Below are 17,739 nucleotides of genomic sequence, written 5' to 3' on the forward strand. Positions count from 1 at the left end.
TAGGGTAACCAGTCCCGGGACCTCTCTTCTGCCCTCCTGGCATGCACTGTACAAAGCTATCTCTGGGAGGCTACCTTGGGCCTGTTATTGCAGGCATCTCCCTTGGCCCTCGCTTGTCTACTCTGCACAGGCTGGGGTCTCCAGCACTGTGCTGGACATGGGCATCTCTGTGGTGCCCACATTATTCCTGGGCCAGCCCCAAGCAAACAAGGCACTGCCTCTGTGCCCTGAGATATCCCCCCAATAATCATCTCATGACCCCTTCCTGGGGTATAGCCCAAGTACTGGGGACATCAAGTCCCTCTGAGGACCCAGGCCTCATGAGGCTCCTACTGCAGTCCCTACTCTTCCTCCTGTCTACCTATGACACACAGACCTTCCCAGGACAGTGAAACTACCCTGTAATGGTGGATACATGTCATTATACATTTGTCTAAGCCCATAGAATGTACAACACCACAAGTGAACCCTAATGTAAACTATGGACTTTGTGTGATAATAATGTGTCAATGTATGTTCATCCGTTGTAACAAATGTGCCACTCTGGTGGGTAATACTGATTATAGGGAAGGCTATGCAGTGCGGGAGCTGGAGGTATAAGGGAAATCTCTGTACCTTCCACTCAATTGTGCTGTGATTCTAAAATTCCTCTTAAAAAGTCGATTTTAAAAAAAAATTAATCCATAAAAAGTAAGAAAGAAGAAATAAATCAACAGTAAAGAGATTAAACAAATAGAAAACAATAGCAAGATGGTGGACATAAACCTAAATATATTAGTTATTATATTAAATGTAAATGAACTAAAGTCAAAGATTGTCAGTCTAGTTTTCTTTAAGCTAACTATATGCTGATTACCAAAGACATTTTATTTTTTACTTTTTTCACATCTTTATTGGAGTATAAATGCTTTACAATGTTGTGTAAGTTTCTGCTGTACAACAAAATGAATCAGATATATGTATACATATATCCCCTCCCTCTTGAGCCTCCCTCCCACCCTCCCTATCCCACCCCTCTAGGTCGTCACAAAGCACCGAGCTGATCTCCCTGTGCTATGCAGCAGCTTCCCACTAGCCATCCATTTTACATTTGGTAGTGTATATAAGTCAATGCTACTCTCTCACTTCATCCCAGCTTCCCCTTCCCCCCCAAGCCCTCAAGTCTGTTCTCTACGTCTGCATCTTTATTCCTGCTCTGCCACTAGGTTAATCAGTACTGCTTTTTAAAATTCCAGACACGTGGAACTGCTCCTACAGAACACCCACTGAACACTGGCAGAAGACGTCAGACCTCCCAAAAGACGCCCTCAGGCGACCTACATGCAGAGGCGGGTCCAAATCCAAAGCTGAACCCCGGGAGCTGTACGAACAAAGAAGAGAAAGGGAAATCTCTCCCAGCAGCCTCAGAAGCAGCGGATTAAAGCTCCACAAACAACTTGATGTGCCTGCATCTGTGGAATACCTGAATAGACAACGAATCATCCCAAATTTAGGAGGTAGACTTTGGGAGCAGGATATATTAACTTTTCCCCTTTTCCTTTTTTAGTGAGTGTATATGTGTATGCTTCTGGGTAAGATTTTGTCTGTATAGCTTTGCTCTCACCGTTAGTCCTAGGGTTAGGTCCGTCCGTTTTTTTTTTGTTTGTGTGTTTTTTTTACTTAAAAAAAATTTTTTTTCCCTAATAAATGTTTTCTTAATAATTTTTTCCTTATTTTCTATTTTTAAAAAATTAAAAAAAATTTTTTTAATAAGTTTTTTCATATTTTTATTTTAAAAAATTAAAAATTTTTTTCTTAATAAATTTTTTTCTTAATAATTTTTTTCTTATTTTTTATTATAAAAAATTAATAAATCTATTTTTAAAAATTAAAAAAATTTTTTTTCTTAATAAATTTATTCTTAATAATTTTCTCTTATTTTTTATTATAATAGCTTTATTTTATTTTATTTCATCCTTTTTCTTTCTTTCTTTCCATTTTTTCTCCCTTTTATTCTGAGCCGTGTGGATGAAAGGCTCTTGGTGCTCCAGCCAGGCATTAGGGCTGTGCCTCTGAGGTGGGAGAGCCAACTTCAGGACACTGATCCACAAAAGACCTCCCAGCTCCACGTAATACCAAACGGCGAAAATCTCCATCTCAACATCAAGACCCAGCTTCACTCAACGACCAGCAAGCTACAGTGCTGGACACCCTATGCCAAACAACTAGCAAGACAGGAACACAGCCCCATCCATTAACAGAGAGGCTGCCTAAAATCATAATAAGGCCACAGACACCCCAAAACACACCACCAGATGTGGACATGCCCACCAGAAGGACAAGATCCAACCTCATCCACCAGAACACAGGCACTAGGCCCCTCCACCAGGAAGCCTACACAACCCACTGAACCAACCTTAGCCACTGGGGACAGATACCAAAAACAACGGGAACTACGAACCTGCAGCCTGTGAAAAGGAGACCCCAAACACAGTAAGATAAGCAAAATGAGAAGACAGAAAAACACACAGCAGGTGAAGGAGCAGGGTCAAAACACACCAGACCTAACAAATGAAGAGGAAATAGGCAGTCTACCTGAAAAAGAATTCAGAATAATGATAGTAAGGATGATCCAAAGTCTTGGAAATAGAATAGACAAAATGCAAGAAACATTTAACAAGGACGTAGAAGAACTAAAGAGGAACCAAGCAACGATGAAAAGCACAATAAATGAAATTAAAAATACTCTAGATGGGATCAATAGCAGAATAACTGAGGCAGAAGAACGGATAAGTGACCTGGAAGATAAAATGGTGGAAATAACTACTGCAGAGCAGAATAAAGAAAAAAGAATGAAAAGAACTGAGGACAGTCTCAGAGACCTCTGGGACAACATTAAACGCACCAACATTCGAATTATAGGGGTCTCAGAAGAAGAAGAGAAAAAGAAAGGGACTGAGAAAATATTTGAAGAGATTATAGTTGAAAACTTCCCTAATATGGGAATGGAAATAGTTAATCAAGTCTTGGAAGCACAGAGAGTCCCATACAGGATAAATCCAAGGAGAAACACACCAAGACACATATTAATCAAACTATCAAAAATTAAATATAAAGAAAACATATTAAAAGCAGCAAGGGAAAAGCAACAAATAACACACAAGGGAATCCCCATAAGGTTAACAGCTGATCTTTCAGCAGAAACTCTGCAAGCCAGAAGGGAGTGGCAGGATATGCTTAAAGTGATGAAGGAGAAAAACCTACAACCAAGGTTACTCTACCCAGCAAGGATCTCATTCAGATTTGATGGAGAAATTAAAAACTTTATAGAGAAGCAAAAGCTGAGAGAGTTCAGCACCACCAAACCAGCTTTACAACAAATGCTAAAGGAACTTCTCTAGGCAAGAAACACAAGAGAAGGAAAACACCTACAATAACAAACCCAAAACATTTAAGAAAATGGGAATAGGAAAATACATATCGATAATTACCTTAAATGTAAATGGATTAAATGCTCCCACCAAAAGACACAGACTGGCTGAATGGATACAAAAACAAGACCCATATATGTGCTGTCTACAAGAGACCCACTTCAGACCTAGAGACACATACAGACTGAAAGTGAGGGGATGGAAAAAGATATTCCATGCAAATGGAAATCAAAAGAAAGCTGGAGTAGCAATTCTCATATCAGACAAAATAGACTTTAAAATAAAGACTATTACAAGAGACAAAGAAGGACACTATATAATGATCAAGGGATCAATCCAAGAGGAAGGTATAACAATTGTAAATATTTATGCACCCAACATAGGAGCACCTCAATACATAAGGCAAATACTAACAGCCATAAAAGGGGAAATCGACAGTAACACAATCATAGTAGGGGACTTTAACACCCCACTTTCACCAATGGACAGATCATCCAAAATGAAAATAAATAAGGAAACACAAGCTTTAAATGATACATTAAACAAGATGGACTTAATTTATATTTGTAGGACATTCCACCCAAAAACAACAGAATACACATTTTTCTCAAGTGCTCATGGAACATTCTCCAGGATAGATCATATCTTGGGTCACAAATCAAGCCTTGGTAAATTTTAAAAAATTGAAATCGTATCAAGTATCTTTTCCGACCACAACTCTATGAGACTAGATATCAATTACAGGAAAAGATCTGTAAAAAATACAAACACATGGAGGCTACACAATACACTACTTAAAAACGAAGTGATCACTGAAGAAATCAAAGGGGAAATCAAAAAATACCTAGAAACAAATGACAATGGAGACACGACGACCCAAAACCTATGGGATGCAGCAAAAGCAGTTCTAAGAGGGAAGTTTATAGCAATACAAGCCTACATCAAGAAACAGGAAACATCTCGAATAAACAACCTAACCTTGCACCTAAAGCAATTAGAGAAAGAAGAACAAAAAAACCCCAAAGCTAGCAGAAGGAAAGAAACCATAAAGATCAGATCAGAAATAAATGAAAAAGAAATGAAGGAAACAATAGCAAAAATCAATGAAACTAAAAGCTGGTTCTTTGAGAAGATAAACAAAATTGGTAAACCATTAGCCAGACTCATCAAGAGAAAAAGGGAGAAGACTCAAATCAATAGAATTAGAAATGAAAAAGGAGAAGTAACCACTGACACTGCAGAAATACAAACGATCATGAGAGATTACTACAAGCAACGTTATGCCAATAAAATGGACAACCTGGAAGAAATGGACAGATTCTTAGAAATGCACAACCTGCCGAGACTGAACCAGGAAGAAATAGAAAATATGAACAGACCAATCACAAGCACTGAAATTGAAACTGTGATTAAAAATCTTCCAACACACAAAAGCCCAGGACCAGATGGCTTCACAGGCGAATTCTATCAAATATTTAGAGAAGAGCTAACACCTATCCTTCTCAAACTCTTCCAAAATATTGCAGAGGGAGGAACACTCCCCAACTCATTTTACGAGGCCACCATCACCCTGATACCAAAACCAGACAAAGATGTCACAAAGAAAGAAAACTACAGGCCAATATCACTGATGAACATAGATGCAAAAATCCTCAACAAAATACTAGCAAACAGAATCCAACAGCACATTAAAAGGATTATACACCATGATCAAGTGGGGTTTATTCCAGGAATGCAAGGATTCTTCAATATACGCAAATCAATCAACGTGATACATCATATTAACAAATTGAAGGAGAAAAACCATATGATCATCTCAATAGATGCAGAGAAAGCTTTCGACAAAATTCAACACCCATTTATGATAAAAGCTCTGCAGAAAGTAGGCATAGAGGGAACTTTCCTCAACATAATAAAGGCCATATATGACAAACCCACAGCCAACATTGTCCTCAATGGTGAAAAACTGAAACCATTTCCACTAAGATCAGGAAAAAGACAAGGTTGCCCACTCTCACCACTATTATTCAACATAGTTTTGGAAGTGTTAGCCACAGCAATCAGAGAAGAAAAAGAAATAAAAGGAATCCAAATTGGAAAAGAAGAAGTAAAGCTGTCACTGTTTGCAGATGACATGATACTATACATAGAGAATCCTAAAGATGCTACCAGAAAACTACTAGAGCTAATCAATGAATTTGGTAAAGTAGCAGGATACAAAATTAATGCACAGAAATCTCTTGCATTCCTATATACTAATGATGAAAAATCTGAAAGTGAAATTAAGAAAACACTCCCGTTTACCATTGCAACAAAAAGAATAAAATATCTAGGAATAAACCTACCTAAGGAGACAGAAGACCTGTATGCAGAAAATTATAGGACACTGATGAAAGAAATTAAAGATGATACAAATAGATGGAGAGATATACCATGTTCTTGGATTGGAAGAATCAACATTGTGAAAATGACTCTGCTACCCAAAGCAATCTACAGATTCAGTGCAATCCCTATCAAACTACCACTGGCATTTTTCACAGAACTAGAACAAAAAATTTCACAATTTGTATGGAAACACAAAAGACCCCAAATAGCCAAAGCAATCTTGAAAACGAAAAATGGAGCTGGAGGAATCAGGCTCCCTGACTTCAGACTATATTACAAAGCTACAGTAATCAAGACAGTTTGGTACTGGCACAAAAACAGAAATATAGATCAATGGAACAGGATAGAAAGCCCAGAGATAAGCCCACGCACATATGGTCACCTTATCTTTGATAAGAGAGGCAAGCATATACAGTGGAGAAAAGACAGCCTCTTCAATAAGTGGTGCTGGGAAAATTGGACAGGTACATGTAAAAGTATGAAATTAGAACACTCCCTGACACCATACACAAAAATAAACTCAAAATGGATTAAAGACCTAAGTGTAAGGCCAGACACTATCAAACTCTTAGAGGAAAACATAGGCAGAACACTCTATGACATAAATCACAGCAAGATCCTTTTTGACCCAGCTCCTAGAGAAATGGAAATAAAAACACAAATAAACAAATGGGACCTAATGAAACTTCAAAGCTTTTGCACAGCAAAGGAAACCATAAACAAGACCAAAAGACAACCCTCAGAATGGGAGAAAATATTTGCAAATGAAGCAACTGACAAAGGATTAATCTCCAAGATTTACAAGCAGCTCATGCAGCTCAATAACAAAAAAACAAACAACCCAATCCAAAAATGGGCAGAAGACCTAAATAGACATTTCTCCAAAGAAGATATACAGATTGCCAACAGACACATGAAAGAATGCTCAACATCATTAATCATTAGAGAAATGCAAATCAAAACTACAATGAGGTATCATCTCACACCAGTCAGAATGGTCATCATCAAAAAATCTAGAAACAATAAATGCTGGAGAGGGTGTGGAGAAAAGGGAACACTCTTGCACTGTTGGTGGGAATGTAAATTGATACTGCCACTATGGAGAACAGTATGGAGGTTCCTTAAAAAACTAAAAATAGAACTACCATACGACCCAGCAATCCCACTACTGGGCATATACCCTGAGAAAACCATAATTCAGAAAGAGTCATGTACCAAAATATTCATTGCAGCTCTGTTTACAATAGCCAGGACATGGAAGCAACCTAGGTGTCCATCATCGGATGAATGGATAAAGAAGATGTGGTACATATATACAATGGAATATTACTCAGCCATAAAAAGAAATGAAATGGAGGTATTTGTAATGAGGTGGATGGAGTTAGAGTCTGTCATACAGAGTGAAGTAAGTCAGAAAGAGAAAAAGAAATACAGTATGCTAACACATATATATGGAATCTAAGGAAAAAAAAAAAAAACGTCATGAAGAACCTAGTGGCAAGACGGGAATAAAGACACAGACCTACTAGAGAATGGACTTGAGGATATGGGGAGGGGGAGGGGTGAGATGTGACAGGGTGAGAGAGTGTCATGGACATATATACACTACCAAATGTGAAATAGATAGCTAGTGGGAAGCAGCCGCATAGCACAGGGAGATCAGCTCGGTGCTTTGTGACCACCTAGAGGGGTGGGATAGGGAGGGTGGGAGGGAGGGAGATGCAAGAGGGAAGAGATATGGGAACATATGTATATGTATAACTGATTCACTTTGTTATAAAGCAGAAACTAACACACCATTGTAAAGCAATTATACTTCAATAAAGATGTTTAAAAAAAAAAAACTTTAGACAACACTTGAGAGTTACTCTACAGTCAGATTGTTTAAAGCATAAAGAAGAGTCAGAAAATACAAATGCAAATAAAATAAAAAGTAAAATTCAAAAAAAAAATTCCATATATACGTGTTAACATACGGTATTTGTTTTTCTCTTTCTGACTTAACTTCACTCTGTATGACAGATTCTAGGTCCATCCACCTCACTACAAATAACTCAGTTTCATTCCTTTTTAATGGCTGAGTAATATTCCATTGTATATATGTGCCATATCTTCTTTATCCAATCATCTGTTGATGGACATTTAGGTTGCTTGCATGTCCTGGCTATTGTAAATAGTGCTGCAATGAACATTGTGGTACATGACTCTTTTTGAATTATGGTTTTCTCAGGGTATATGTCCAGTAGCGGGATTGCTGGGTCATATGATAGTTCTATTTTTAGTTTTTTTAATGAACCTCCATACTGTTCTCCATAGGGGCTATATCAATTTACATTTCCACCAACAGTGCAGGAGGGTTCCCTTTTCTCCACACTCTCCCCAACATTTATTGTTTGTAGATTTTTTGATGACAGCCATTCTGACTGGTGCAGGTGATACCTCACTGTGGTTTTGATTTGCATTTCTCTAATGATTAGCAATGATGAGAATCTTTTCATGCATTTGTTGACCATCTGTACGTCTTCTTTGGAGAAATGTCTATTTAGGTCTTCTGCCCATTTTTGGACTGGGTTGTTTGTGATATTGAGCTGCATGAGCTGCTTGTATATTTTGGAGATTAATCCTTTGTCAGTTGCTTCATTTGCAAATATTTTCTCCCATTCTGAGGGTTGTCTTTTCGTCTTGTTTATGGTTTCCCTTGCTGTGCAAAAGCTTTTAAGTTTCATTAGGCCCCATTTGTTTATTTTTGTTTTTATTTCCCTTACTCTAGGAGGTGGGTCAAAAAGGATCTTGCTGTGATTTATGTCATAGAGTGTTCTACTTATGTTTTCCTCTAAGAGTTTTATAGTGTCTGACCTTACATTTAGGTCCTTAGTCCATTTTGAGTTTATTTACCAAAGACATTTTAAATATAAGGGAATAGTTACAGTCAATTGTGTTATAATGCTTGCTGTAAATATTTGACTTTGATCCAACACAATTGATATATTAGAGAACAATTTGAGCATAACATGAATTTTGCATTTGCCCATGTGTGATTTCATATTCAAGAAACACAAGTGAATGCAGAAAAGTATACCCAGTCCCAGCTGATTCAGTCATGTAGAAGTGCACAGAAAGCACAAATGCACACACCTCCATTGCCCACCAGCTGTGTGTGTGTATGTGTTATGAACTACACCCATCCACATTTGGTATAACAACTTTCCATCCCATCTTATTTCAGATAACCTTCCTTCAACCACTTCCAGATGCAACCGTAAAATTTTGTTCAGGGTAAAATGCCATATTTATTGTAGTGTTTCTTAACCATTTATTTCTTAACCATTCAATGTGTGTAAAACTGTGCTATTAATTCACATATCATACAGTTCATCCATTTAAAGTATATAATTCAATGGCATTTGTATATTCAGACAGTTATGCAACCATCACTACAGCCAATTTTAGAATATTTTCATCACTTTGGAAAGAAACCTTGTAGTCTTTAGCTATCACTCTCCTATGTTCCCAACCCCCAGCCCTAAGCAACCTCTACTATACTTTCTGCTGCTATATATTTGTCTACTCTGGACATTTTGTATACAAAGAGTTATATAATATGTGGTCTCTTGTGATTGGCTTTTTTCATAGCATAATGTTTCAAGGTTCATCCATGTTGCAGCATGTATCAGTACTTCATTCCTTTTTAGAGCAGAATAACATTCCATTGTATGGCTATACCACATTTCACTTATCCTTTCATCAGTTGAAAATTTGAGTTGTTTCCATCTTTGGGCTTTTCTGAATAATACTGCTCTGAACATTTGTTTACACAGTTTTGTGTGGACATATATTTTCATTTCTTTTGGATATACACCTAAGAGTAAAATTGTTGGGTCATATGGTAACACTATGTTTAACTTTTTGAGGCACTGCACAACTGTTTCCAAAGTGGCTGCACCATTTAATGTTCCCACGAGCAGGGTGTAAGGATTCCAACTTGTCCACTTTCTCACCAAAACTTATTTTCCATTGTTTTGATTATGGCCATCTTAATAGGCATGGTTTTGTTTTGCATTACCTTGACGGTTAGTTATGTTCAGCATCTTTTCATGTTCTTAATGGCCATTTGTAGCTCTTTTTTGGAATAGTGTCTATTCAGATCCTTTGCCATGTTTAATTAGATTATTTGTCTTTTTATTATTGAGTTATGAGGTCTTTATAGATTCTAGATACAAGTCCCTTATCAGGTAGATATATGATTTGCAAATATTTCCTCCCATTCAGTGGTTTGTCTTTTCACTTTCTTGGTAGTGTCTTTTGATGCACAAAATTTCTTAATTTTGATGAAGCCCAATTTATCCATGTTTTTCTTCTGTTGCTTATGCTTTTGGTGTCATAACTAAGAATCCATTGGCAAGTCCAAGATTTATCCCTATGTTTTCTTCTAAGAGTTGTATAGTTTTGGTTGTTATGTTTTAGTCTTGGTACGTTTTGAGTTAATTTTTGTATATGATGTGAGGTAAAGGTTCATTCTTTTGCATGTGGCTATCCAGTTATCTGAGCACCATTTGCTGAAGGGATTACTCCTCCCTGCATCAAATGTCTTGACTACCTTATCAAAAATCCATTGACCATGGATAAATGTTTATTTCTGACTCTCAATTCTATACCATTGATCCTTATATCTACCTTATGCCAGTGCCACACTGTCTGGATTACTGTTGCTTTGTGGTAAGTTTTGAAAACAAAGTTGCGAGTAGTCCAACTTTGTTCTTTTTCAAAATTGTTTGGCAATTCTGGGTACCCTGGGTTTTCAAGTAAACTTTAATGTCAGCCTACCCATATATTCAAAAAGGCCATTAGATTTTTTTTTTTTAATTTTTTAATTAATTAATTTATGGCTGTGTTGGGTGTTCGTTTCTGTGCGAGGGCTCTCTCCAGTTGTGGCAAGCGGGGGCCACTCTTCATCGCGGTGCGCGGGCCTCTCACTATCGCGGCCTCTCTTGTTGCGGAGCACAGGCTCCAGACGCGCAGGCTCAGTAATTGTGGCTCACGGGTCCAGTTGCTCCACGGCATGTGGGATCCTCCCAGACCAGGGCTCGAACCCGTGTCCCCTGCATCGGCAGGCAGACTCTCAACCACTGCGCCACCAGGGAAGCCCCTGGGCCATTAGAATTTTGACAAGGATTACATTACAGTTTGGGGAGTATTGTCATTTTAACAATTTAAGCCTTCCAATCCCAGAACATGAAATATCTTTCTTTCCACTTATCTAGATCTTCTTTAAAGTTTCAACAATATCTTGTAGTTTTCAGAGTATAAGTTTTCCACTTCTTTTGTTAAATTTATCCCTAAGTATGTTGTTTATTTTAATGCTATTGTAAATATAATTTTTTTCTTAATTTCATTTTCATTTGGTCATTGCTAGTTGATTTTTGTAGAGTGAACTTATAATCACTTGTACCTGATAACCTTGCTGAACTTGTTTTTGGTTCTAATAGATTTTTTTTTTTTTAGAAGAGTACTTAGGCTTTTCTATATACAAGGTCATATCATCTGTGAATAAAGAAAATTTACATCTTCCTTTCCAATCTGGATGCCTGTTATTTCATTTTTGCCTAATTTCCCTGGCTAGAACCTCCAGTACAATGTTGAGTAAAAGTGGCAAGAGCAGACATCTTTCTCTTATTCCTGATTTAAGGGAGAAATTATCCAGCATTTCACCATTAAGAACAATGTTAGTTGAGGGATTTTCATAGATGCTCTTTATTAGGTTGTGGAAGTTCACATCTACTCCTATTTTTTTAGTGTTTTTATTATGAAAGGGTGTTGTATTTTGTCAAATGTGCTTTCTGCATCTATTAAGGTGATATTGTGGATTTTGATTTTTAGTCTCTTTATATGTATACTACAGCAATTGATTTTTAGATGTTACACCTTGCATTGCTAGAATTAATACCTCTTGTCGTAGTATATAGTTATTTTAATATGTTGATGGAGATGATTTGTTAGTATTTTGTTGAGTATTTTTGCATCTATATTTGTAAAAGACGTTGGGGCGTAGTTTTCTTTCTTTGTGATGTTTTTGTTGTTTGGGTACCAGGATAATAATTGTCCAATAAAATGAGTTGGTAAGTGTTCCTTCCTCTTCTATATTCAGAAGAGTTTATGAACTATTGGTATTAATTCTTCTTTAAATGTTTAATTGAACTTACTAGTGAAGCCATCTGAGCTTGAGTTTTTTCTTTGTGGGTAGTTTTTTATTCCTCATTCAATCTCTTTACTTATTATAGGTGCTGAGGTCAGTTTTGATAGTTTGTGTCCTTCTGGGGAATTTTCCATTTCATCTCAATTATCTAATGGCATACAATTATTCATAATATTCCTTCATAATCCTTTTTTTTCTTGTAAGTTCAGTGGTTATGGCCCATCTTTCATTTCTGATTCTACTAATTTGCATCATCTCTTTTTTTCTTAGTCTAGCTAAAGGTTTGTCAATATTGTTGATCTTTTCAAAGAATCAACTTTGGTTTCATTAATTTTCTGTTGTTTTTCTAGTCTTAATTTCATTAATTTCCACCATAATCTTTATTATTTCTTTTCATCTTCTTGCTTTAGGCTTAGTGTATTCTTATTCTAGTGTCTTAAGGTGGAAGGTTAGGTTACAGGTGAGATCTTTCTTCTTTCTAATATGGGCATTAACAGCTATAAATTTCTTTCTAAGCATTGCCTTAGCTGCACCCCATAAGTTTTGGTGTGTTGTGTCTTCACTTTCAATCATTTCAAATTAGTTTCTAATTTCCCTTTTGATTTCTTCTCTGACCCATTGGGTATTTAGGAATGTGTTGTTTAATTGCCACATGTTTGTGAGCTTCGCAAATTTCTTTCTGTGATTGATTTTTAATTTCATTTTATTGCGGTCAGAGAACATACTTTGTATAATTTAAATCTTTAAAAATTTTATTAGCATATCATCTCTTCTAAAGACTCTTACATCTATTCTTGAGACGAATGTATGGTTCTGCTGTTGTTGGGTAGAGTGTTCTATATGTTCTATGGGTCTAGTAAGTTTATAGTGTTGTTCAGGTCTTTTATTTCCTTGCCAATCTTGTGCCTACTAGTTCTACCCATTATTGAAAGTAAGTTATTAAAATCTTTAACTTTGCCATTAATAGTCCCTTTATTGTTGCCAGTTTTTTATTTATATATTTTGATGTTCTGATGTTAGGGGTATCTATGTCTGTGATTGCTATATCTTCTTGATGGATTGATTCTTTTTAAAAAAATTTTAAAATTAATTAATTAATTAATTAGGCTGTGTTGGGTCTTCATTGCTGCAGCTTTCTCTAGTTGCGGCGAGTGGGGGTTACTCTTCATTGCGGTGTGTGGGCTTCGTATTGCAGTGGCTTCTCTTGTTGCAGAGCATGGGCTTTAGGTATGCGGGCTCAGTAGTTGTGGTGCCCAGGCTTAGTTGCTCTGCAGTATGTGGGATCTTCCCAGACCAGGGTTCGAACCTGTGTCCCCTGCATTGGCAGGAGGACTCTGAACCACTACACCACCAGGGAAGTCCCTGGATTGATTCTTTCATCATTCTAAAATGTTCCTCTTTATATCTGGAGACATTATTTATTGATATTTTAAAGTCTGTTTTGTCTATTAGCATAGCCAGTTCAGCTTTCTTATGGCTGCTATTTACATGATATATCTTTTTCTATCCTTTTACTTTTAATCTATTTGTATCTTTGAATTTAAAGTATGTCTCCTGTAGATAGCATAAAAGTGGATCTTATCTTTTTATATAGTCTGACAATCTCTTTCTTTTGGCTGGATCATTTAATCTATTCATAATTAACATTATTATTTATACAATTGGATTATGTCTGCCATCTATTGTTTTTCTATATGTCTCATGTTTTTTTTCTTCTATTCATCCTCTACTTTCTCTTGCATTACGAGACTATGTTACATTATGTAATATTTAAGTTACATGCTTATATATGTTACATAATTATGTAACATTTTAAGTTCTTTAATGATTTTTTGCACTATATTTTTATTTCCTTAGTGATTGCTCTTGGGCTTACATATACATCTTAGTCAATCAGAATCTAGTCAGATATATAGCAACTTAATTCCAATGAGATATAGAAATGTTACTATTATATAGCTCTATTCCTTTTTCCCATTTTTCTGGTATTATTTTTATACACAATTTCACCTATAAATATTACAAATATAACAATATATTGTATAATTATTACCTTATATAATTTTATGTCTTTTAAACAAGCTGAGAAAAGAAAGGAGATCAAAGATATAGTTAATAGCTTTTGTCATATTAGCCTTCTAATTTACCACTTCTGGTTCTCTTCATTTGTTCCTGTGGCTTCAAGTTAACATCTGGAGTCATTTCCTTAGCCCAACACAGATTTGTTCCCATACTCCTCCTTTGTGCTATTGTTTCTATATGTTAAAGGACCAAAACACAAATATATACACATTATTTTATACAATTTTTTTTTAGATCTGTTAGGAGTAGAAAGAAAAGGAAATATGCATTTATACTATCTTCAATATAATTACCTTTACCAGGCTATGGGTCAAGCAATTCCAAGAACACACAAAGGGCTGGAAGCAACAGCCAGAAGAGACCTTCTTGAACACTTGAGACATTCAGTAGAAACCCCAAAATAATAAAGCCTTAGTAAGAGAATACTACATCTCCATAACAAAGCTTAAAAATAAGTGTAAAAAGAATCAAGCTGGTCTACAAATAACTTGACTGTCTACCAGAACAAATATTAGTACCCTCAGAAGGAACATAACAAGCCCAGACATTCATAAGTATAATATATAAAATGTCTAACATCCAATAAAAATTACTAGACATGCAAAGAAGCAGGAAAATGTGACACAGAACCAAGAGAAAAACAGTCAACAGAATACAAACTCATAAATGAGAGTGATGATGGAATTAGCAGACAGTGGCTTTAAAAGTTATAAATTGAGAGGAACAAAGATGGTGGAGTAGAAAGACGTGCTCTCACTCCCTCTTGCAAGAACACCAGAATCACAACTAGCTGCTGGACAATCATCGACAGGAAGACACTGGAACTCACCAAAAAAGATACCCAACATCCAAAGATAAAGAAGAAGCCACAATGAGACGGTAGGAGGGGCGCAATCACAGTAAAATCAAATCCCATAACTGCTGGGTGGGTGACTCAAAAACTGGAGAACAATTATACCACAGAAGTCCACCCACTGAAGTGAAGGTTCTGAGCCCCACGTCAGGCTTCCCAACCTGGGGTACTGGCAACACGAGGAGGAATTCCTAGAGAATCAGACTTTGAAGCCTAGTGGGAATTGATTGCAGGACTTCGACCGGACAGGGGGAAAGAGAGACTCCACTCTTGGAGGGCACACACAAAGTAGTGTGCACATCGGGACACAGGGGGAGGAGCAGTGACCCCAGGGGAGACTGAACCAGACATACCTGCTGGTGTTGGAGGGTCTCCTGCAGAGGCTGGGGGGGGGGTGCTGTGGCTCACCATGGGGACAAGGACACTGGCAGCAGAAGTTCTGGGAGGTATTCCTTGGTGTGAGCCCTCCCAGAGTCTGTCATTAGCCCCACCAAAGAGCCCAGGGAGGCTCCAGTGTTGGGTTGCCTCAGGCAAAACAACCAACAGGGAGGGAACCCAGCCCCACCCATCAACAGTCAAGTGGATTAAAGTTTTACTGAGCTCTGCCCACCAGAGCAACAGTCAGCTCTACCCACCACCATCCCTCCCATCAAGCTTCTTAGATAGCCTCATCCACCAGAGGGCACATACACAGCAGAAGCAAGAAGAACTACAATCCTGCAGCCTGAGGAACAAAAACCACATTCACAGAAAGATAGACAAGATGAAAAGGCAGAGGGCTATGTACAAGATGAAGGAACAAGATAAAACCCCAGAAAAACAACTAAATGAAGTGGAGATAGGCAACCTTCCAGAAAAAGAATCCAGAATAATGATAGTGAAGATGATCCAGGACCTCGGAAAAACAATGGAGGCAAAGATCGAGAAGACGTAAGAAATGTTTAACAAAGACCTAGAAGAATTAAAGAACAAACAAACAGAGATGAACAATACAATAACTGAAATAAATGAAAACTACACTAGAAGGACTGAATAACAGAATAACTGAGGCAGAAGAACGGATAAGTGACCTAGAAGACAGAATGGGGGAATTCACTGCTGCAGAACAGAATAAAGAAAAAAGAATGAAAAGAAATGAAGACAGCCTAAGAGACCTCTTGGACAACATTAAGTGCACCAACATTCTCATTATAGGGGTCCCAGAAGGAGAAGAGAGAGAGAAAGGACCAGAGAAAATATTTGAAGAGATTATAGTGGAAAACTTCCCTAACAAGGGAAAGGAAATAGCCACCCAAGTCCAGGAAGCACAGAGAGTCCCACACAGGATAAACCCAAGGAGAAACACACCAAGACACATAGTAATCCAACCGGCAAAAATTAAAGACAAAGAAAAATTATTGAAAGCAGCAAGGGAAAAATGAAAAATATCATACAAGGGAACTCCCATAAGGTTAGCAGCTGATTTCTCAGCAGAAACAGTACAAGCCAGAAGGGAGTGACATGATATACTTAAAGTGATGAAAGGGAAGAACCTACAACCAAGATTACTCTACCCGGCAAGGATCTCATTCAGATTTGATGGAGAAATCAAAAGCTTTACAGACAAGCAAAAGCTAAGAGAATTCAGCACCACCAAACCAGCTCTACAACAAATGCTAAAGGAACTTCTCTAAGTGGGAAACACAAGAGAAGAAAAGGATCTACAAAAACAAACCCAAAACAATTAAGAAAATGGTCATAGGAACATACATATTGATAATTACCTTAAACGTGAATGGACTAAATGCTCCTACCAAAAGACACAGGCTTGCTGAATGGATACAAAAACAAGATCCATATATATGCTGTCTACAAGAGACCCACTTCAGACCTAGGGACACATACAGACTGAAAGTGAGGGGATGGAAAAAGATATTCCATGCAAATGGAAATCAAAAGAAAGCCTGAGTAGCTATACTCATATCAGATAAAATAGACTTTAAAATAAAGAATGTTACAAGAGACAAGGAAGGACACTACATAATGATCAAGGGATCAATCCAAGAAGAAGATATAAAAATTATAAATACATATGCACCCAACATAGGAGCACCTCAATACATAAGGCAACTGCTAACAGCTCTAAAAGAGGAAATTGACAGTAACACAATAATAGTGGGGGACTTTAACACCTCACTTACACCAATGGACAGATCATCCAAAATGAAAATAAATAAGGAAACAGAAGCTTTAAATGACACAATAGACCAGATAGATTTAATTGATATTTACAGTACATTCCATCCAAAAACAGCAGATTACACTTTCTTCTCAAGGCGCACGGAACATTCTCCAGGATAGATCACATCTTGGGTCACAAATCAAGCCTCAGTAAATTTAAGAAAATTGAAATCATATCAAGCATCTTTTCCGACCACAACGCTATGAGATTAGAAATGAATTACAGGGAAAACAACGTAAAAAACACAAACACATGGAGGCTAAACAATACGTTACTAAATAACCAAGAGATCACTGAAGAAATGAAAAAATACCTAGAGACAAATGAATATGAAAACAAGACGATCCAAAACCTATGGGATGCAGCAAAAGCAGTTCTAAGAGGGAAGTTTATAGCTATACAAGCCTACCTCAAGAAACAAGAAAAATCTCAAGTAAACAATCTAACCTTACACCTAAAGGAACTAGAGAAAGAAGAACAAACAAAACCCAAAGTTAGCAGAAGGAAAGAAATCATAAAGATCAGAGCAGAAATAAAGGAAATAGAAACAAAAAAAATAATAGCAAAGATCAATAAAACTAAAAGCTGGTTCTTT

Source organism: Eubalaena glacialis, chromosome 4 (assembly GCF_028564815.1).
Source record: "Eubalaena glacialis isolate mEubGla1 chromosome 4, mEubGla1.1.hap2.+ XY, whole genome shotgun sequence".
NCBI lineage: Eukaryota > Metazoa > Chordata > Mammalia > Artiodactyla > Balaenidae > Eubalaena > Eubalaena glacialis.